Raw genomic sequence first — 23,072 nt, forward strand, 5'->3', positions numbered from 1 at the left:
TCTCAATAAATAAAACTATTTGCAGTTACGTGGGGGTGTTCACTGAGTATCGCTTGAATGCTCCTGTTACGTTGAGTCAAGCAGGGAGCAGGCAAAGCAGGGATTTAGACCTAAAGGCAGGACACCATGCTGAGCAGATACCGTTTCCGCAGATACAGGGCTCCACACTAGACAATGGGAAGACACAGACTCAGATATACAAGAGGGAGGTGATAAACAAGGCACAGGAGGAAACAATCAGGGTGGAGCAATTACACAGGCAGGAAAAACTCTAGGGGAGGAAATGAAGTGGTCTGAAAAAAGAGAGGAAAATACCAAAGTAACAGCAAAGAATAAATTACACGGTGACAAAACAACATAGAGAACAAAAGCAAGAAGAAATAAATTAAACATAGACAGAAGAGGAAGGATTTAACAAAATAAAACAGGAAATTACACACAAACCCAAAACCACGACAGCTTCAGCAGCTGCTCTGACCTCTCATCGCACACTCACTGTCTGTAATTGCATTTCTAACTCCTACACAGACATACACACGCACACACACACACTCAGACTGTATGCCCCAGGGATCGGCACAGCCCTTCTTAAGCTACTTTTAATCATCTTTACAGTTGTCAAGAATGGCAATTATGATGGAGGGAAGATGGTTATTTTAGAGGTAGTTAACACTGGTTCACCTCCTACTGGGACTGGACTGGGAAGGAGGATTATATGCCATAGAGGGAGAGGGAGAAGAGGAAAATATGGAGGATAAGAGAAATGGAGGAACAGAAAGAGCTTCCAGGCAACACACACGAACATACATATACACATAAACCCATCATCAGTGGTCACTCGAGGTGAATATGACTGTCCTCTCGACTGGGCCGGTTACTTTTGGGTCTTCAGATGGCTCTGTACAGGATCCCTGTTTGACCCGTTTCCACAGTCAAGGGCTCGCACTCAGAGCCACTGTTGCAAAGCACAGTCACTGACACATTCTGATGTACTTATCATGGCAGCAGCACCTTGATAGTATGCTCCACAGAGCCTAGTGATCTGGCAGCTAGATCATCCCTGAGCTCTGAGGTAATTTCTTATTTTTTCCCCAGACCTTGAGGAGAAGGGCGTAGATGTGGCACATGAGCTCTGGTCTATCTTCCTTTATGATCTCAGCTGGGATCCCATCTGGACGGGCAGCCATGTTGTTCTAAAGGCTCCTGATGGCATCTTGGGAATAACTTGGCTAATATTTGACACATTCTGTGATAATCCAAAATAAGTCATAATTTCTGGTTATTTTACTCAAACAAGTGGTAGGAATTATGTGAATGATGTTTATTGATTTAAATTTGTGGTAATAAGTTGGAATGAAGTTGACTGAAATTACTAAAATTGAATGTGTCTCACCAGGAAAGAGAAGCCAAGGAAAAATACATCCACAACCACCTGTTTTTCTCCCTGAGGAGCGTGTGGTGTATAAGAATTAGCTATTTACAGAAGCGGAAAAGCGTGAGTAAGTAAGTAAGCTCCGTTTCTTTCCTGGGGTACATCACTGAACAGGGGCACTTTAAGGCAGAAAAGATCCAGACAATGGTACGGCTCCAGCAGATCCCTGTTTTTGCCAACTTTTCCCACTGCTTTATCTGTGGCTCCAGCAGAGTGACAGCACCCCACCTCAGTTTCTTTCACTTGGACCCCAGGGGCGGAGTCAACCTTCGCAGAACTCAAGAGATGCTTCACTTCAGCCCTAGCATTTATCGTATGGAAAGATCATGAGAACTTGGCCAACATCAGGCTCACAGCATCTGTTCTTGGTTTTAACCCCTTGATGCCTGAATTTTTTTACAATAAAAACATTATTTGTTTTCATTTGCTTTCAAGCTGTTGTTAAATGAAGTGAACATTGTTAATTTGTCTATAGAACATAGAAAAGATATAAATTCAGGTATGATGTAGGTATGATGCAAATTATTGACAAAAGGCATAAACGAGAAAACCAGGGCTTGCAAAAGATTCCTAGGTACGGATCAAATATGCACCAACAGGCATTGGGGGAATCTATTCACTATCTTGGCTTGCAGTCTGAAAGGAAGAGGTGTGATGCGAATTTGCGACAATCGGCGTCAAGGGGTTAAGACACACTTCTCCAAAATTTGTTTTGTATGTATTTTTCCTTTATTGCTCGTCTTCACTCCCCCACATGCAACTAGCCTTGGTCGCCCTGTCACTAGCTTTTTCTTCCTTGTACCACTTTTGAAAGTTGCTGACCACTGCAGACCAGGAACACCCCCACAAGAGCTGCAGTTTTGGAGTTGCTCTGACCCAGTCATCTGGCCATCAAAGTTTGGCCTTCGTCAAAGTCTCTCAAATCCTTACACTTACATTTTCCTGCTTCAAACACATCAAATGTGAGGACAAAATGTTCACTTTCTGCCTAATGTATCCCTAACACAGACAGGTGCCATGGTAACGAGATAATCAGTGTTATTCACTATAGCTGTCAGTGGTCATAGTTATGGTTGATCGGTGTATATACGAGTTTTTTTTTCCAGGCAAATGATTTCTTCCTTCATATTGGAGTTTGCCAGCATATTGCTTTATTTTGATGGTGATTGTTGTCTACCCTAGATATCCAATGCAGCTACATTGGATGAACTACTGTGACTGACAGCTGTGTCACACATTCAAGATCATAAAGGATTTCATGCAGTGATACATTTTTTATTACAACCATTTCTCAATACAGAGGTAATCTGTCTGCGTTATTTGTTAAGTTAAAGATATTCATTCAGTTTTTTTCAAGTCAAATGCATAAAAATTAAAATGCTAAAGCAATGTTTCTCCCAACGAAGGCCTGGTGTTTTGTTGAGAAAATAAGGACAATCTCACAGAAAGCATACTTGGCAAGTCTACAAAAAATGTTAATAAAGGAATTGTGCCACTGAATTTTCACTTTTGGGTAAACCTTTAAAACAATTTGACATGTGTAATGAAGCTCTCCTCCACCTCATTAAACTTAGATGCTTATAACAACTTTAAGTATATGTGAAATGATATTGAAAAACCTAAAAGCATGCCTGTTATGACCAATTGTGATACCGAGGTAACTGAGGCTGAAGAGTGAGGTTATACTGTACTGTATTCTTCACTGGACAATCCTGTACTTTTGTGGGAATTCAATTATAAAATTACTTTAAATTTATCATCTTGTTCGTTGTCAAGGGAGTGAATATGCAAGATTATTTGATATATCAAGACTGGTAATAATAATAAATCAATTACAATGGGTAGACTGCATGTAAATGTTGACAGATTTTGCAATGAGTAGATTAACAAATTAGGATTGAATTATGTATGATTGATGGGACTGCTCCTTTAAGATGCTGCCATTGTTTTTAGCGTCTTAGAGGCAATGATTGCTCTAAATGTTCAAGGATGGGTTTTCAACACTAGATGTAATTCATGCTTTGGAGCATCATGCATGTGTATTCAGGGCCTTTATGTGCTCAAGTGTGCTACAGCTGACATCTGCAACATTGGGGGAAATCTTTAAGTTTCAGCTCAGTAAAAAAAAAGGGAGCACACGATGACAGGAAGAAACCAGAGTGCCAGGATTCTGGAGAAACAGAAGGTTTATTTTAATTAGAACAGTTCTTCTCATATTGATATAATCTTCTATTTACGGCAGTTCTGTTGAAATATTTATAACTAAACTTAATACTTTTTTCAGATAAGTGAGCAGGACTCTTCCTCCAGGACATCCTGATGTTTGCCACAGGATCATACACACTCTTTATTAATAGTATTTCTATCAACTTTCAAGGCTTCATTTACTTCCATTGCTGCAGAATAACCAAAAGATATAAAGACAAAGTTTAAGTCCAGCCAAACTAAATTTCAGACATGTCCAGTTTTCAGGGATCAAGTAATGAGTTAACAACTTCATGTTGTTCTGCAGCAATTGAAGTAAATGCAGCCTTGAAAGCTGATGTAGAAACCAATTTCTACAGGTGTCCCAAACACCTTGGAATAGCCTGTGTTAATACACACTCAGAGGCTTTATTACAGATACAGGTTAATACCAGGTGAAGACGGGGTCTAGTATATGAACACCTGCTAGCCAATCAGAAACCAGCATTATCTGCAGTGTAACTCGTGTTATACATGAGGAGGTCTGTGTGTGAAAGTCATAGACTGACAGCAGGTGGGCTTGTCAGCAAGAACAAGATCTACACGCACACACACGCACACACACGCACACACTCAGTGTTACAGAGTCTCTTCTGTCTCTCCCTGTCTGTCAGTGTCAATCACACTAATAGGGTGTTGTCAGGGCGTCCGAGCATGAGACAGACAGAAAGGAAGAGGGAGAGAAAGGAAATGGATGAGTGTGGTGTCCCTGTGTTGTTACACACACACACACACACACACACAGAGTAGGTGTACCTGGTCCTCTGAGCTTAGCGTGTTCAGATGCTGACTGTCTGAACATTATTCTGAAGTTTAATGAAGATAAATCTGATGCCACTGGCTGACCTGATAAGCTCTGCCCCTTCCTGTACACAAATATTGTGTGGCCCCGTTTCTCTTACGGGGCTGCTGCTACTGCCAATGGATTGTTTTTATTATGTTCTCTTGACAATAATAATTCTCAAGTAATAGTCAAGACAGATTTGAAGTAGAACATTGCTGTAAAGCAGTGGTAGGCAATTAAATCTGGCCCGTGGCCAGATTACTTTGATAGTGGCAAAAGAAAATAATTATAGTGGCTGTTGCTGAAAAAGATCTCAGTCATGACAGCAAAAGTTACCTCACTTCCTAATCACTTCCTCTCAAGTGATTGTGCCTACAAAATAAAAGCGTGACAACATTTTTGCCGCAGTACTTTTTGTCGTGGTTAATTGAGAGCTTTTACTTTCTGAAGGAAATTTAAGAGTCTCTGGCTTGCTTGGCACACCTCTGAAAAAGACGTCAGAAAATGTGAGATTGCGGTTTCCCCTGAATGAGAAAAGCAGGAATTTTCCTGGAGATACTGGGGACACGAAAATAAGCGTCCATAGGTTGATGTGGACGAATCGCCGCATTGCACATGATTAGGCTAATTGTGAATATTTAATACAATCTCTTCACAATCAATTTGTTGAAAAAGGAAGAAATAAATACTAGCAGCATGTCAGGCTTGAACAACCCTCCAAACAGGAATCCTGTGCACTACTAACACAGCTAATCACACACATGATGAACTGTTTGCAAATTCTTGCTCTATCTAAATGATTCAGCTTTTCCTGATGGATGTGACAGATTGCAGTGCTGTTTAGATGGGTCGGCGACACTGTGCTAATTAGCCAGGTCTTCAGTCTTCTTATGGAACTGAAACTTCTTTCTGCTTAGACCGAAAGCAGTCTCACTATTTTCTCTACCTGGCTGAAGAGAGTGCAGACCTCTGGCAGCAGACTTTTCAGTATATTGGCAGCCTCAAGAGGGGTTCTGTAGTTGTACTAAAGCTTTAACGTTGGCTTCTATACCTCCAGTGAATGACGATCTAGCTCTGGGTATTGGCAGACAATGTCTTGCATCTTTCCAGTCAGAAGCACCCTCTCAGATTCAGCCAGGCTACTCTGTTCAAAGCACTTGGTTAGTTGCATGTTCACAGTATCCTGGAGTTTATAGAAGTTGCTGGGGACTGGAACAGTGGCCCTTTTGTGTGTGCGGTGAAAATTTTCATCTGACCTCTTTGCCTCATGACAGTTCCAGTTGACTTCTGTAGGGAATAATTCAGACACTAGTTCTCAAATTACATCATCTCCTGCTCTACCCCTGCAACATCTTGGGTGCCAACCATGATGATGGAATACTGGAGTGACGGCAAGCTCTGCACAGTTGATGCTTTCTCCTGTACGGTGTTTACAGACAGGATCTTCATATCATTTTGAATTTGAGGGTTGAGAAAATTGGACCTCTTCTTTGCCCTACTCTCCAGTCCCTTCCCGCAAATAGAAGTACCTTGTCTAGCCACATGAACACAACGTAGACAATTAAGAAATAAGGAATGGTGAATTTATTTATAACAGATGAAAACAAGTAGTAATAAACTAGTTTACTTCAGGGTGAGCCAAGGCTAACATAACAAACAAACCCCCTCAAACTAGAAATCAGCACTAACCTATCAAACAAACAAAAACCAACCACAAGCAACTGACCTCCCTGACTATAATAAACAAGAGAAACAGAACTGGCAGCCCACCCCTACTTAAACAAAATCAGACTGTGGCCTGTTGGGAGAGGAGGAGGGTGCCAAGATGCCCACACACGCGCAGCCACCGCCATCTTCTCCGCTTAAGAGGTAAGCCATCAGGAAGCAGCCAATCATCTGCCACGATGGTTGGTTCTAGCCAGTGGGCTAAATTCATGCTTGTGTAATACCCTGCACTATACCAAAGCCTCATTTTGTAAACAGGCAGGCAGTATTCAGGTGACCAGAACAGGGAGGGAAGGTACAAGAGTCCAATGAACAGGCTGAGGTCATTAGCTGGCAGGCAGAAAAAAAACAAATCCAGAAGGACAAAGGTCCAATGTGGGAAAACATCACATCAGCCTATGGATATCAAGAATTTCTGACACCTATGATATCTTCCACTTGGTGAAAAAATGGCAGACAGTTCAACAAAGCACGGCCGCTGGCAATTACATCAAGATAAAATCTAACATTAACTATAATATAATCTATTGAGCTAATTTCATATGAACTTCAGACTGTTTGTATCTGGTTTCATTTGGTAACAAACTGCTACAAATACATAACACAACAAAAGTAGGTAATTAGGCTATTTATCTGTTCTGTCCATTCTGCAGATGTGTGAATGCAGCACTACTAAGCTGATGAGGGAACACTGGGGTTAAGGCAGGACAAGTGGGAGCTGCTTTATCTAAAATGCCAGGAGAGCTGGTGCCAAGCAAGGACAAAAGCAGACATGGAAAAGGAATTAAGAACTGGCTGATGTTGTGATACTGGGTTAACATTAGCCAAATGAACCACGCTGCAGCACTAGCAGTGTTGCGTCGTTCAAAGAACGTTTCATTCATTTGACCTAATCTTGTATATGACTCAGGAGGAACAAGTAGTCTGAGGGAGTAATTTTCACGCATGTGCGAATAGTTCTGGACATTCAGCTCTTTGGGCTCCGTCAGCACAGGAAACAGAACTGATTAGTTCAACTGTGGGTCTCTGGATTTGAGTCGTTCATTTATCACGTGACAGCTCGACTACAAGCTATGGTAAGCAGGCAGCACAGGAAACAGAATTGATTGGAGTTTGTGTCTGCACACATGTGCACTGCTCTAATACTAATAAAGTCTCAGTTAACAGTGCAGAGCAGCATGATTCTCTCTGTAGCTGTTACCTGTTTTACAAATTATAGGTTTCTGTGTCATGCTCAGAGGCACAGGATCATTTCTACTGGCACAATGCTTATATTATCTGCATTTATATTTACTGATTCTGATTGTGAATTCGGTATTGAAAAACCCAGAATATAATCATGTTGTCTTGGGATTTATTAGGCTAAATGTTTTAGGGAAATTGAAATGATGTAACTCTAATGCTCAGTTTTAGGCTTTCGGTTTTCCTGTTCTGATACCGGATCCTGTTCTAACCCTAACCCTACTTTAACAGTAGCCTACTGCATAGGCCTACATTTAATTTATGCAAGTCACCGTCATCGTCACCGATCGATCACTGCGTTCCATCATATCAATCTTTTTAGCACAGCAGCTTTCATTCATACTTTCACCAGCTGATTTTACTCACAGAGCCGTCGATACTTTCATCAGATGCAGTAGTTGAGATCGGCTGGATGAGCGTCTTTCTTTTCCTTTGCTTGCTTCATTAGAGACTTTAGTACAGTTGTCTTGACTTGTCCAAATACTGTTTACTATGTTTTATTATTGTCTCAAAGAGCCTCACATGTGACTGAATAGAAATGACGATAAATTATATAAAACATGTTTCTTGCTAATTGTCTCCATAATACAAGTTGATGGGAGAAATAAAAGAAAAATAAAATCATTCTAATAGCCTAAATGAGGAAAGTTGTGTGTGGGGCTTTTGTTGTTCAGACCTACAATGAACTCAGATTTTAACTAGACAGTGAATCATATAACAAATCAAATATAGCCTAGCACTTTGCAGTGATGCACCGAGTTTAATGTTATCTGTTGTGATGCATCAGATCAGTCCAGTCAACTGCAGTGTCCAATCAATATAACGACTGCCCAGTAAGGAGGCATGTCGGTCAGTAAAAGACTTCCGCAATGGTGTATCCTCGCTCATCGCTCCTCAGAGATAGCTCCTCGATCCTAGTTCCTCGCTCCTCGGAAGCGCAAATAAGAGCTTTGGGACAGTCTTCAAGATGCTGTTTTACAGCTCTTGACTGGTGAACAACCTCACATTTCCACCATCTTAGCTCCATTGGTGGGAAACACGTCCAAAACTCTATTGACTTTGTAAACAAAGTTCGAGGACTAAAACTGGATCCAGATGAAACCATGGTATCCTATGACGTGACTTCTTTGTTCACCTGCATCCCCACCATAGAGGCAGTAGAAACCGTTAGGAAACGGCTTCTACGAGACAACACCCTGGACAACAGAACTAGCCTCAGCCCTGACCAAATCTGCAAATTACTCGACCTCTGTCGACCACCTACTTCCAGTACAACGGTGGATTCTACAGACAGAAGCATGGCTGTGCCATGGGCTCACCGGTATCCCCGATTGTGGCCAACATCTACATGGAAGAAGTGGAGAATAAAGCCCTCAACTCCTTCAGAGGAACAGCACCGAGCCACTGGTACAGATATGTGGACGACACCTGGGTCAAAATCAAAAGCCAGGAAGTGCAAGCCTTCACAGAACACATCAACTCTGTGGACAGTAACATCAGGTTCACACGAGAAGATGTTCACAACAACAGTTTGGCCTTCCTGGACTGCGCTGTACACATTGAAGAGGACAGGAACCTGCAGATTGGTGTTTACAGAAAACCCACACACACAGACCAATACCTACTCTTCGATTCACACCACCCACTGGAGCACAAGCTAGGGGTCATGAGAACACTGCACCACAGAGCGGAAAACATACCAACAAGCGCCCAAGCCAGAGAGAAGGAACAGAACCACCTGAAGGGGGCACTTACAGCCTGTGGATACCCTAAATGGACCTTTGTGAAGACAGCCACAAGATCCAAGAAGAACAAAACTACAGGGGAGGAGGAAAAGAAGGTCAAACGCAACAACATTGTGATTCCATACGTGTCTGGAGTATCAGAGAAACTCAGGAGGATTTTTAACAAACATAACATCCCTGTGTTTTTTAAACCTAAGAACACAGTAAGACAGATGCTGGTACACCCCAAAGACCGCACACCCAAACACAAGAAAAGCAATCTAGTGTATGCGGTCCAATGCAGTGAGGAATGCAGACCTGTATATTGGGGAGACTAAACAACCACTACACAAACGCATGGCTCAACACAGAAGGGCCAACTCCTCAGGTCAAGACTCTGCAGTCTACTTACATCTGAAGGACAGAGGACACTCGTTTGAGGACCACCAGGTGCACATTTTAGACAGAGAAGATGGATGGTTTGAAAGAGGTGTCAAGGAAGCATCTACACCAGGGTTGAGAAGCCGTCATTGAACAGAGGAGGGGGTCTACGCCACCACTTATCCCCCACTTACAATGCTGTCCTTTCATCACTTCCCAGGAAACTCAACAAACGTAACCTATTGGCCTCAGGTGAAGATACCAACGATGGTCGTTCAGTCTTGGCCACAGGTAGTCTTAACGACTGTAACGACTGTCGTCACAGCAACAAGGAACACTAACGAACCAGCGGTATCGATGACCCGAGATAACGACCCCACTGAGGTTAAATAGCTGAGTTTCCCTGCCAGTCAGTCAGAACTGAAGAAGTCCTTCGGATGAGGGACGAAACGTCTTCCAGTATCTTCAACCAAGTCCAGTTGCCCTTCATTTTAACCTTCGTTGGATAATGTATGACCTGGATGACTGAGAATCTTCATAGACAACCTCGCAGTGTTTGACAGCGATGTGCTCATGTTTGTTTCTCTCTGTCTGCAGAATCCGGACCTGATGTGGGTTTATTTCTTTGTTCTTTTCTCTGTGCTGGAGTTCTTTTAAGAACTTTGGGGATTTATCCCTACTACTAAATTGGTTGAATTTTAATAAGAGTGTGTTTTATTCATATAGTGTGTCAAGCATATTACTTCATATTAAGGAAGTTTTTCCTTGCCTCTGTCTCCTAGTGCTGCTCTTGGTGGGAACTGTTGGGCTTCTGTAAATAACATCATAGAGTACGGTCTAGACCTGCTCTTTTATGAAAAGCGCTGTGAGATAACTGTTGTGATTTGGCGCTATATAAATAAAATTGAATTGAATTGAACTTCAATATATTCCCCGCAAATCTGATGTTAATATATAGATTTTACTCATGGATAGGGACGTTAGACTTTGCACTTTAGACATGTAATGAGTAAGTGATTATAATTATATATACATATATATGGTTGGTCTGGTTGTATACTCAGGAAAGATTGTGAAAATGGACAGATTTAGCCGGAGTAGTGGCAACTGAATATTGACAACATGTTCCTATGGTTTTTACATGGTTTGAATTTGTTTGTGGCCCCATGGGGCTTTATAGAATGATGCTATAGAATGATCAAGAGGTGAATTTGTGCATTATACTTTGTCAATTAAAGCAAGCCAGGCAGCTTTCCGCGTTTGAGTGTCACGATCCTGACCTGAGTGCTGTGTTTTTGGGTTTTGATTCTGAGGTTTTGGTTTTGTCTCTGTCATCTGTTCCGTTTAGTTATCTGAGTTTTTTCATTTATCAGTTAGGTTATATAGCCTGCAGTCTTTGTGGTCTGTGTTGTTCTGTTATCTTGTCTCCCTTGGCCGCCCAGTTTTATTTGTTAGTATCCCTTTTGCTGTGCTGTTAGTTTAGACTTAGTTTTAAGTTTGCTTGCTACCTTTAGTGTGCGTCCTCTACCTGATGTATTGTTTATCTGGTTATTATCTGTCACCTGGTATTTTCCTGATTTAAGTTCTGTTCCAGTCTCATGTATTAGTTTCTGTACCATCAAGCTTGAGTTCTGTCTGTTTGCTAGGTGTCTATTAATGTTCTCTGCCAGTTTCTTTAATTAATCTGATTTTGATCAGATAGTCTCTACATAGCCTTTATTATTATTATTCATCCGCATCTTTTAGTTACTTAGTATCTGTCTTTTCTCTTCTCTTAGTTTCTTGTTCTGTGTCTTAGTTCGCAGTCCTGTGCCTTAGTTCATGCCTTAGTGTTTATTACTGGTCTGTAAACGTCTGTGTTGTTTTGCCCTTGTCTGCTTGTGTCTGACTTAGTTTGTTATTTTTATCATTCCGATTCAATTCAATTCAATTCAATTTTATTTATATAGCGCCAAATCACAACAACAGTTATCTCACAGCGCTTTTCATAAAAGAGCAGGTCTAGACCATACTCTGTGATGTTATTTACAGAAGCCCAACAGTTCCCACCAAGAGCAGCACTAGGAGACACAGGCAAGGAAAAACTTCCTTTTAAGAGGCAGAAACCTCGAGCAGAACCATGGCTCAGGGTGGGCGGCCATCTGCCTCGACCGGTTGGGGTGAAGGAGAAAGAGAGAGAGAGAGAGAGATGTAAGGAGAGAGAGAGGGGAGGGAGGCAGCCTACACAATATACACAGAGGTACACACAGTGAAGGTGATGTTGCTATAGACTAAATGAAAAATGGTACAGATATTTAATAGTAGTGTTAATGGTAACCATCGTAATGTTAATGATTATAATAACAATAATAACAATAAGACTAGCAACAATAGTCGTTGCAGCAGAGGGTGTCGAGCAGGAACACAGGGGCAGCAGGTGACCCGCAGCCACAGATCCAGACTCCACAGCTCCAGAGCCAGAAAACCTGCAGGAAGTGATAGGAGGAGTGAGGAGAGGGACGAGAAAACACAAGACTACAAGAAAGGGGAGAAGTTGTGTTAGTAACATGCAATAATGGGATGAGGTTGCATACAGAGGGAGAGAAAGTAGAGGAGAGAGGAGTTCAGTGCATCATGGGAAATCCCCCGGCAGTCTAGGCCTATAGCAGCATAACTAAGGGATGGTTCAGGACTCCCCCTGAGCCAGCCCTAACTATAAGCTTTATCAAAGAGGAAAGTCTTAAGCCTACTCTTAAATGTGGAGATGGTGTCTGCCTCCTGAACCCAAACTGGAACCTGGTTCCACAGGAGAGGAGCTTGATAGCTGAACGCTCTGGCTCCTAGTCTACTTTTGGAGACTCTAGGAACCACAAGTAACCCTGCATTCTGGGAGCGCAGTGCTCTGGTGGGGTAGTAAGGTACTATGAGCTCTTTAAGATAAGATGGTGTCTGACCATTAAGAGCTTTGTAGGTAAGAAGAATGATTTTAAATTCTATTCTGGATTTTACTGGAAGCAAATGCAAAGAAGCTAAGACAGGAGAAATATGATCTCTTTTCCTGGTTCCTGTCAGAACACGTGCTGCAGCATTCTGGATCAGCTGAAGAGTCTTAATGGACTTTTTCGAGCAGCCTGATAATAAGGAATTGCAGTAATCCAGCCTAGAACTAACAAATGCATGGACTAGTTTTTCTGCATAATTTTTACACAGGATGTTCCTGATTTTCGCAATATTACGTAGGTGAAAAAAGGCGGTCCTTGAAATTTGCTTAATGTGAGACTTAAACGACATGTCCTGATCAAAGATAACTCCAAGATTCCTCACAGTGGTGCTGGAGGCCAAGGCGATGCCATCCAGGAAAACGATCTGTTACATCTTATTTTGATATGGCCCGTGTTCAGTAACCTGTGCTATGTCTGTTACCCCAGTAATTCCTCTGCCTGCTTGTCCGCTAGTTCCGCGAGTTCCAGTTAGTGTATGGTCTTTCGTTTAGCATCTGTTAGTATCTGTCTGTTTCTGTCAGTTCATCACCCTGCCTGTCTGTGTCTGTCTACTGTCATTGGTATCACCTGTTTGTGCTCCCGCCCTCCTTGTTAGCCAGTGCTTAAATGTTTGTTGCTTCTCTTTAGCTTTTGCTGGTTCGTTGTATGTAGGTATGTTCATCCACTGCTGTGTGTCTTGTTTGCCTGCCTGTTTCTGCTGCATCGTTTTTGGAGAATCCTTTGTTGAATTCTGGACTCTGCCGTAAGTTCTGTGGGCTTAAATAAATACTCGGAAAATATACCTGTTCTGCCTCTGTGACCTGCGTTTGGGTCCTAAAACCTGTTCCTGCCTGCACACAGTACATACCCTGACATTGAGAACTGTGCTGTACTTTAACATCGCCCACTAGAGGGCTGCAGTGCCAATAACCAGCCTAGTTAAATGAACAAAATGAACAAAATCACTCAAAAGAAGATTAGTTCATTTGAATGAACGAGATTTGAAGATTCGAGTCTGTCAAAAAAGTTACTTCCACGCACTACCACGTTATTAAACAAATGAACATAATCCGTATTCCCTTGTTATTGTTCTCGGTGACTTTAATAAAGGAAATCTCAGCCAAGAACTCCCCGAATACAGACAGTTTATAAAGTGTCCAACCAGAGAGGGGAACACTTTGGATCACTGCTACACCACAGTTAACACTGCCTATCACGTTGTCACACGCGCTCTACTGGGACACTATGATCACGTCCTGATTCCTGCTTACAGGCAAAAATTAAAGCTCTGTAAACCTGTAGTGAGGACATCAATAAAATGGACCAGTGAAGCTGTAGAGGATCTTCAGGGGTGTTTGGACTGCACTGACTGGGATGTTTTAGGACTGCTACCAACAATCTGGATGAGTTTACAGAGGCTGTGACGTCCTACATCAGCTTCTGTGAGGACAGCTGTATTCCAACACGGACCAGGGTGAGTTATAACAATGACAAACCCTGGTTCACAGCTAAGCTCAGACAGCTAAGGTTGGAAAAGGAGGAGGGATTTAGGAGTGGTGACAGGGCTGGGTGCAGGGCGTTAAAGTACAGGTTTAGCAAGGAGGTGCGAGAAGCTAAACGACTGTACGCAGAGAGGCTAAAGGACCAGTTCTCTGCAAACGACGCCACTTCTATCTGGAGGGGGTTCAGACAGATCACTAACTACAAACCCAAAGCCTCCTGCTCCATAAACGATTTTCGCCTGGCAAAAGAGCTGAACCAGTTCTACTCCTGCTTTGACAGTCAATCGGACACCATCCCCCGTGACCCCTCCCTCCACTCCTCCCCTCAGCCCCAGTCCTAAAATCCATTACAGACCCACTCCTGGACCCCCTGCAGTTAACCTACAGAGCCAACAGGTCTGTAGATGATGCAGTAAACATGGCCCATAACTTCATCTTCCAGCACCTGGAGTCGACAAATTTTTTATGGCAAATGCACTTTACCATCTACAATACTTCAAAAAGCCGTGTGATCCAATAGCATAGTGGTATAGAGACAGTCCTCAGAGTACCACTTCATGCTCCACACATTAATTTGATTCACAATATTAATATATTATAGCTTGTGAATTTACACAGCTGGTTAGTGTTTGAACTTGATGCTTACAAAAGGTGGAGTACTTACTGATTTGCGCTGGTTACTTTTAGAACTCTATGTTGTTAGTCTTTCTAAGTGTAATCATTGTTTACATGAAATTAAGTCTTTCACACAATAACTCTTTAGCTGGTTAGGTTCTTCTTCATCAGCATTCTTATCAAATGAAACAGGCACTTCACTCCTGGTTTCAATAGTAAACCACCACAAGAATGACAATTACCAACAAAAAAAACAATAAAATAACATTTGTATTTCAAATAAATAGGAGACTTATTAGCAAATTTTAACAAAACTTTCTTCACCGCCATGCATCATGGGAATTTTGAGGGATGGACTTAGGCTGCTCTATATCACCCAGTCCCTCAGAATTCCCAAGAAAGTTTTGTTAAAATTTGCTAATAAGGGTACTTAATATACAGCCTATTACAAAATACATTTCAACATTTAATGCTGTAAATAAAAGAATAAAACTTCCAATAAATGTTTTTAAAAGTGCGTGAATAAATCCAAAATTGTAACCCTAACCCTGGGTCATCGGTGTGCATGTGTTGGCGTAGCGTGTGTGTAGAGGCAGAAGAGGAACACTTGCTGAAGAGACAGAGCCCCTTTTAAATAGGCGGCTACTTGAAATAGACCCGCAACGAACCGCGACCTGCACGCAGTTGTCGGCACCCAAACTCACACCAAGACAGGTGAATGACAGGCAAGATATATATATATATATATATATAGAGAGAGAGAGAGAGAGAGAGAGAGAGAGAGAGAGAACACCAAAAGGAAATGGTGCCACAGTTTAAGCTCCATCTTGCATGCGGCGTCTAGCGTGATGTGGTCATGGAGAGATGTGCTATAGAAAGGAGATGCGACAGGAAGTACCGACTTTGTGGGATGATCCGGGTGGCGTAGTTAAAGTGGCCTAGTGAGAAGTTGCCGTTTGGTGCAACGGTGGGCTAGAAGGAAATTGGAGATTATTAAGGAAATACGGTGGATTTTTTCAGATGGCAATGATGCCTGGAGTAACACTGAGAGAAAGTCATCTAAAAGGTGGATGACGATTGAGAGTTTGTAGTTATTGGTCAGGATCCAGCAAAGTGCTTTCTGATAGGAGTCGAATATATTTGGGCTGCTCTTACACCCGAAGGTTAGACGAACTGTGAAGTAGTAAGTGCCCTTCAAGAGAACGGCAAAAAGGTGCCAGTACTCGGGATGGATGGGAAGCACTTTGAAAGCGCTGGTGATATCGGCATGGGCTCCGCCACAGAAATAGCATGTGTGCAGGAATCTGCAACAACAGAGCAGCCTAGATCATTGAAATTATTCTACACCATCCTCCACGCCTGGAAGAGGTCTAGTCTGCCTCTCTTATCGACGCCTTATGGGAGAGGGCCACGGGTGGCAGGCTGGTTTGGGAATGATTGACGGTGGGGTGACTGTGAGGTGCTGGCTGCAGGAAACGGATGGGTTTCGAAGGTGTGCAGCTGGGGCGTGAGGCAGAGAGACGGCGAGGGTGCATGCTGAGGCCGTATATGATGGTGCGCCACAAAGGTTGCAGTGATGTTTGAGAAGTGAAGAGAAAGAGGTTGGGGTTCAACAGGGTTTGATACGACCTGTGTGACGGCTGATGCGGGGTTGTATCCAGCTCCTTTTGCTGTGAGATGCATCGCGGAGTTCTTGGCGTTGCCCTGGAAGTAGCGCTGTTGACCCGATTAGCTGGGGTAGCTCGGTGTTGGAAAGATCTGTGTTGTAGCGAGTGGAAGGAGATGTTTCTCTGGTTGAGTTTTTGTTTGAGCCGGACGACTGTCCACTCGGAAATGTTTGGAGTGGAGGGACAATCGGAGTGTTGGCTCGGTGGTTGCTAGTAGCGATAGCTCCAATTATCACTTGAGCGCCTGGACCTTGAGCGGGCCGACGAACGGTGGCTGGTCGTGGCCGCATGCTTGGAGCGCCGAAGCCGAAGAAGACTCCGGTGTATACAATGTAAGATGTTCTTCCAACATGTCACTGTCCAAAGGGATTAAGAACGTGTTCTGAATCCATTGTTGAAGGTAAGTGATTTTGTTTGTTTGTCACGCTCATGAGAAAGCTGAGTCAAGGGGAGGTGAACGGAAAAGGTGTGCTTAAGTACTTGGTGTGCAGAAATTGGATGAGTTCAAGGCGTGGTCTTAGTTCCCGAATCTAGTTTATAAAACTTCATATAAAGATATTTTTACACAAAAACATTTTTACACCTTTATTACAATTTAAACAGTTGGTTTTCTGTTGGCAATGTGAGAATATGTTTTCTTGTATTTTATAAGATAATACTTGCAAAACCAGTGATTTGTTATCTTTCCAGCAATACTCAACTATTAGTGATCTAATAATAGAATCTGTTTCAGCTGCAAATGTCTTCAAATCCTGGGTCTTAGTATAAACAGTATATTAAGCACATATATTTCAGCCTATTCATCTGAGAGTCACCTACAATAAGGTGTCAGAGGAGGACAGCTTGCTAACTACTTGCTTCTGAGCATTGTTCCAGAACATTTTGAGCAATTGTACCATATTAAAAGGACTTTTTGGTGACCGTTGAGCTTCATTAGAGTATACCAGGTTTCCAGGATGGGTGGGAACACTGGTGAACAGATAAAAAAAACAAGATTTTCTAAATGACTGGCAGCCTGGAGGTCCTGGAAGTTTTGATTTCCTCTGTTCAGACAACTCTTTAGTCTGTCCATGTTCAAACAGACTCGACTCATCAGTTGTTGTTTTCTTTTAGTGACCGTGAGCTGCATTCAGCTGCAGAACAATGAGCAGAAAATGAAGGTCAGATGTCTAATTGATGTTTTGATTAACTTTTTAACCAACGGGCTCCTTGTAATTCCAAGAGGCTGACTTTGACTGTGTGAAGACAATGTTAGAGTGAAAAGAGGGATACATCTACAGTCACACTAGCAGCTCAGTGAGTATGGAGCCACAATTGTGACTTTAAAATTGGGCATCAAAATTAAAATTTGGCTTTGAAAAAAAAACAGAACTGAAAAGGAAACATTGGCATTTAAACGTGCATTGGAAAAAGTTGTTTTGGAAAAAGTTGTATTGGCACTGTTTAAAACAACATCACAACGATTGTGCACAAATGTGTTTCACACATAAACTCAGATTTTACCAGTAGACTCTCAGATGAATAGGCTGAAAGCAGCAAAGAGACTTCGCCAATTACATTTTATTGCAAATCTTTGTAGTCTGAATAATTTTAAAGAAAAAAAATGTATACATAATGGCTTTAAATTCAATAATTCAAATCATCACAGTAACACGAACGACATGGTGATTGCTTTTATACACTGTCGATCATACCGTTAAAGATCAGTTCTTAACTCTACTGTTCTCTATGTCTATCTTTTTGTTGTTTAGTTAATTTCTGGTTTTGATGTTGCTTTTCTTGTTATTTTTGGCCTAGTTTGAGGGTCGAGGTGTTTTTAGAAAGATTCCTCAAGGCTCCGTCTATTGCCTGCAGGGTTTTGATTTATTCTCTCTAAGCGCTTATCTTCTGCTACATCTCTCATCATTATTAAAAGGATCACATTATGCCAGAGCATATTACCTTAGATTGTCATCTTTTGAGATGTTATTACTTTTCCATGCTATGTGATGTCACACTTTATTTTATGTTTTCTCTTATGTTCTTTTACATCACATTGAATGACATTACATTATGTTACATTCTTATGTTATACTGTTACTGTTATATTATTTTATGGTTACTCCCTGTTATTTTTGCTGTCCACAAGGACAGTGAGGAGATGGTCAGAGGAGGGCAATGTGTCGAGGTGACAGACTCGGATGCACTCTTTGAGCCACATGGAGAGGACTTAGATGAGCTTTCTGAGTGCATCACAGACTATACATATAAACGTCTGTGTGGACTGCACTCTCCTAACAAAAACTGTCCATTGTTACTCAAACAACCAACCGTGGCTATCAAAGGACGTCAAGGACATCCTCAATGCATGGAGGAGGGCTTTCAGAGATGGCGATAGGGAGGAGGTGAAGACAATTCAGGGTGAACTGAAAGTGAAGATCAGGGAGGCTAAGGAGAAGGACCGGAGGAAGCTGGAGCGGAAACTCCAGCAGAACAACATGAGGGAGGTCTGGAGAGGCATGAGGAACATCACTGGCTTCAGACCAACTGGCAGGAGAGGAGTTGAAGGCAGTTTGGCAAGGCCAATGGACTGAATCTGTTCTTTAACAGATTTGACTCAATGGCTTCTGCCCATCCCCCCCACTAACTCAGCTGCTGTCTGCCCTCTAATGGTGCTTTCAGACCAAACGCAAATTTAATCCTCACGACGCTTGAGTTCACACAGAACGCGATTAGAACCTGCGAAAATTCGCTCGAGTTGGAAATGTTCAACTCAGAAACGCGAAGGCCTTCGCGTCGCCAGCACTGCCGCCTTCACAGTACAGTAACACCTCCAACCCCACTACTCCCCCCTCCTCCTCCTCATTATCCCCTACCCTCCTGGGAGTCCCCTATTCAACTGACCAGGTAAGAAGACAGATGAGGAGACTCCACTCTAATAAGGCTGCAGGCCCTGATGGTGTCCATCCCGGGGTGCTCAAAGCCTGTGCCCCCCAGCTATGTAGAGTCCTTCACCATGTCTTCAACCTGAGCCTGTCTCCAAAGGGTCCCTGTGCTGTGGAAGACATCTTGCATCGTGCCTGTACCAAAGACGCCACGTCCTCGTGGCTCCAAGGACTACAGACCTGTGGCACTGACCTCCCACATTCTGAAGACCCTGGAGAGACTGGTTCTGGATCATCTGTGGCCCATTTTCAGACCTCTTCTGGACCCACTCCAATTCGCCTACCAGCACCGACTGGGAGTTAAGGACACAATCGTTTTCCTGCTGAATCGCATGTACGCCCACCTGGACAAGCCGGCGAGCACTGTGAGGGTCATGGTCTTTGACTTCTCCAGCCTGCCCTGCTGGGTGAGAAGCAGACAGCGATGCAGGTGGACGCCCCCCTTCAACTACCACTGGTAGCTGGTTTTGGATCTAAGGAGAGCCAAGGCACCAATGACTATTGTTTCCATCCAAAGGGTCAGTGAGGACACTGTGGAGGATTACAAGTACCTGGGAGTACACGTGGACAATAAACTGGACTGGGCCAAGAACACTCATCCCCTACAGGAAGGGCCAAAGCCGCCTCTATTTTCATCGTGTATGATATCATGATATCATGTTATTGTTATTTTATGTTATTTTGTTACGTTACATTACATCTCTCACAACACTATTATGTTGTGTTTGGACATGACTGTATTGTGTTGTGTCATATTACGAAATATTGTTTGGTTATAAATGCAAATGTGGTATTAAATTCAGGCAAATGCAGAGAATTTAATTGTTTGAAGAAAGCAGCTTAAGCCCCATCCCTCCCTCCATCTATGTGTCCCAGGGTCAGGCTGTCTATTTCAGTATGAAAGTCCTGAAGGTGGCCTGGTGACCCTGGAGGTTCTGCTGCCTGTGAGATACCGGCCCTGAAATTAACAACCTGCCCTCCTCCCCACCTCCTTCTCTCCCTTGCCCTGGTCTTCTTTTATCTTTTATCATTTCTCCTACTCATCATTCTTCCTCTCCTTCCCTCCCCTCCTTTAACTCTTCTCTTCTTCGTCTTTGTTTTTACTCAGACTTGTCTGTCTACCTAATCCTTCTCTCCTGCTCTCATCTAGTCTCCTTCAGGTCCTTTATCTTCAGCTGTAAACAGGGAGCGTCCTCTCCTTTACAGAAACACCTTGTTGTTTTGCTATGAGCTTCACATTGTATGCAGTTAATAAACTCTATACGTGTGAGTGAACGCTAGAATAATCTACTGAAAACTATTAGGGATATAGACAGTTGGTCTATAATAAAAAAAATATTTGGACTACTAAATAAGTATATCCTTGCTATTTTTTTTTACTTGCTTTTTGACAACATTATCATTTCTATGAAGAAGAAATTTAAATTAGTGTAAACATTATGTGGTCAGAGGTGTTTTTCCTCCCTGCCACTGTATGGCACTATGCCAGTGTTCTTGGCACCCTGGTGACCAGGCAGTGCAATCCGCTTGATAAGTCACGTGGTCTGCCTATCTGTCCGGTCTGTTATTTAGTTGTCTGCTGATTGCTGACTTACATTTCTTTTATGCTGCAGAATAAGAAGCGGCGGCCCCTGGGACACTCTTTCTCTGTCACTGGGTCCTGTTGGGTTGACCAGTGGCTTGGCGAGGTGGTATGTATGAGAAGATGTTGCATTTAATTAGATGATTTCCTTTAGTAATTAATAGTTTTGTGTCTTCTTTTTTTAGAGGCCCTGGTTAATTGCTGGGCCAGTAATTGGCCACTATTCCCCGGATTACATGAACTCATGTTTACGTTTATTGCAGCAGCAACATCTAGTGGCCATTCAATGCAAACACAAGACAAAGAAGGTCACGTATTATAAATAGCCATATATACATATAATAGCCAACTTGGTATTTAGATATACATAAATACCAACTTGTACTCCGGTGGTGGTGGGTTAGCAATTTATGCGGGGTGGTGATGGAGCAGTGGATAAGATGCCTGCCTTTGGTTTGAGAGAACCGGGTTCAGTTTCCCAATGTGACACATCCACCATTGTGTCCCTGAGCAAGACACTGCTCAAGACACCCCTAGTTGCTCCAGAGGCGTGCGACCTCGCCAGAGGCGTGCGACCTCTGACATGTATAGCAATTGTAAGTCGCTTTGGATAAAAGCGTCAGCTACATGAATAAATGTTAATGTTATGCCTCGTGCAGACTACACGACTTTCAGCATCGGCTGACGGCCGTGCCGTTTACACTACACAACTTTTGCTGTCTTGTGACGGGAGTCTTGAAGTCGCTGTGGCGTTCACACTACATGACTGATCGGTGACAGGGGGTCACACACTACATGAGTTGACAGCGGCTCGGTCACCCGATGCTGGTCTCCAAAACACGTTTTGTCAAGAAAACACATGTGAAATGTGAACCCGTGAAACAGCTGTTGTTCGTTATTATAAAGACAGCAATTATAAAGACAAAAAATCTGGGTGAAAGAATGGATTAGCAGACGCAGGTAGCAGGGATTGTCTGAGCTACAGAGAGAGGTGGAAGTGAGTAAACTGTTTTGCGGTAAAAAAGTAGCTGCCTGCTCTGATTGGCTGAATGTGGATGTGGAGTCGGTCGACTCTTCCAGATATTTGGCAGACGTCAGCGATGTGGCAATGATGTGTCGGGGAGCCTTTTTCATGTGTACTTGTGCAGTTCACACATGACGACTGGCGACCGCCAATCAACCACTGAATTCCCCCCGATCACAGCCTGACGATCACCGAACGAACAAGCGAGTGATGTACAATGGCCACAAAAGAGTGCACAGCTTGAAATTCCATTTGTAATGGCTTTATTGCCAATCTACATGGTGCAGTAGGTAAGTCATACATAATTTATGTGACACGTTACCAAAAAAATGCATGTCAATCTCACTCCCCAGATGATGGCCTTCAACAAATACATTAGTGGAGTGCATCTGTACACTGGTTGTTCAGAGACATTGCAAATTACTTTCATGGATTTTTAAAAAATTGGGTTGAGTGGTGTAGGTAAACTCTACATTGTATCTGAAATGTATATACTTACCTGTATGGCAGTCAGACACAAACATTTTTTTTTTTATTGGAGAGTTATTCCCTCTCTTTCAAGTGCACAGGCTGCAGCTACCAAACTGCGGCAGAGCTATAACCTTAACCCACAAATGCACTGAAGGAAATTACTAAATTCCATACAACTAAAAAAAAAAAAAGATACATTGCCCACACATATATGTATATTTTGTTTTATTATTAAATTTTGGACACAGAAAATTTTATATCTCAAGTTTGCTTTTTTTCATTCATAGATCAAAAGATTGATGCATTGTCTGTTAATCTTAACAAATTACAGAAGAAATAAAGATCTCAACATTCCTTGGTTTGTTTTGCAGTTAGGGCAAGCAGTGCTGCTGCTGAAAGAGCATGGCCTGGGTAGACTGCATTTGGTCCTGCTGTTGCTGCATCATATTTGTCACCTCAACTATCTGCTGCACCACCATCTCAAGCTCTCTAGCAACTTCTTCTGTCCCTCAAAAATGCAGTAGTTTCATTGTCACTTCTCCTACACTTGCTGCTATACTCCTCTCCATCCTCGCTCAGCCTATGTTCTGCAGACAGACATGTCCTGGTTTCTCTGTAGTGTCCGAGGGTTTTTGGAGTTTCAGTGGACCCAAAGATTGCTACGGACCCGAGTGCAGACTAGCTAGAGAGAGTAGATTAAGTGTACTTCTCTGTTTATTCTCTTTTCAAAATAATTGTAACTCAATTATTTGCTCAACCCCTCAGCCTGTTTTTATTTTTCATTTAACTCTTTTA

The 23,072-nt window shown here is 42.6% G+C and overlaps 1 protein-coding gene across 5 annotated transcripts in view; it reads left to right on the forward strand.

The window, feature by feature from the left end:
- The first annotated feature begins 6,219 nt into the window (after positions 1–6,219).
- The window catches only part of LOC119914056 (uncharacterized protein K02A2.6-like), a 28,192-nt gene continuing 11,339 nt past the window's right edge, over positions 6,220–23,072 (forward strand). The window contains exons 1-3 of one of the 5 annotated variants that reach the window (XR_005446718.1): positions 6,817–7,261; positions 20,814–20,891; positions 22,649–22,990. The gene's annotated coding sequence lies outside the window, so the exon portion shown is untranslated. The other 4 variants (XR_005446720.1, XR_005446719.1, XR_005446717.1 and 1 more) reach the window with 4 other exon arrangements.

This window comes from Micropterus salmoides, unplaced genomic scaffold (assembly GCF_014851395.1).
Source record: "Micropterus salmoides isolate LMB-PRFRI ecotype aquatic unplaced genomic scaffold, ASM1485139v1 Ms_hic_scaffold_20, whole genome shotgun sequence".
NCBI classification, from domain to species: domain Eukaryota; kingdom Metazoa; phylum Chordata; class Actinopteri; order Centrarchiformes; family Centrarchidae; genus Micropterus; species Micropterus salmoides.